The sequence below is a fragment of the Lontra canadensis genome, unplaced genomic scaffold, assembly GCF_010015895.1.
Source record: "Lontra canadensis isolate GAN:19392208 unplaced genomic scaffold, GSC_riverotter_1.0 scaffold142, whole genome shotgun sequence".
NCBI classification, from domain to species: Eukaryota; Metazoa; Chordata; class Mammalia; order Carnivora; family Mustelidae; genus Lontra; species Lontra canadensis.
The window spans coordinates 1,240,072-1,241,130 of NW_022631136.1; positions in this window are offsets into that span (position 1 = coordinate 1,240,072).

Consider the following 1,059-nt stretch of genomic DNA (forward strand, 5'->3'; position numbering starts at 1 on the left):
CCTACACCTTGTCCCCTCATTCCTTCCAAAAATTATTGCTGATTTGTGCTGCCATTTACTCATTTCTTTAATAAAGACATTCGATCCCAGGACTGGATTCTAGTTTTCTCTCTCTTCAAAGAAAAGCAGTATAGATCCCCGAAATTAGCCTTTCTTTCCCCTTCTGCTAGGAAGAAAGGGGGCAACCAACCACTTTTCTACTTGCACGCTGGCTATGAACATACTGAGGTGGTAAGTCTAGTTGCCTAACCAATTCACCCAAATGTGTTATTTGTCTCATCTCATTAACAAATAACAAAAAAACCCTACTATTTGAGCTTTTACAGAGGATGTAAACAGGAATGAAACAAGATTTTGACTCTCAAAAAGGGAAGCTGTAAATATCAAAATGGATCTTAGATGGGGAGTATACCGTAAATACTTTAAAGATGACACTAGCAAGTTAAAAAAACACGAAAATCTTAGGCTTTGAAAGGCCCACCATAAAAGACAAAAGACAAAATTTAATAGAGAGTGGAGCCGTGACGTGTCCTTTCCTATGTTCACTTATTTTTGAAGGGCTTCTTTCCCGACTTCTCGCAGCCCTTAGGTAGTGGCCATGGGTGGGGTGAAGATGAGAATCGTTTGGTATGTAAAATCTGTAAGTGGACCTGCAAACTCAAACGGTATCCTCTTCCAAGCCTCTAAAAAGAAATGAACCCATTATCTGGTCCACTGCTCTGAGGAGACAGCTTAGTTCCGGGCTCCCTATATTCATGCTGTAAATTGTTCAATTCGCGCGCAAAGCCGGGGACGTCCCAGCTGCTTCACCTGAGGCTGAAACAGGGAAACAAAGTTTTCCCGTCAACCTTAGGATCCCCCAGTCAGGGTACCAAAAAGGAACAGGGCCCACACTGGCTCCGACGCGTCCTCTACACGTCCCCGGGCTCTTGGCGCCAAAAGAAACCATCAGGTCCGTCCTCCACCGGAACTATACGACACGTAAGACACGTAATCAACAATCCTCCGCCTCGTTAAATAGTCCCGCCTGTGTTACCTCGGATACACACTTTTCCACCT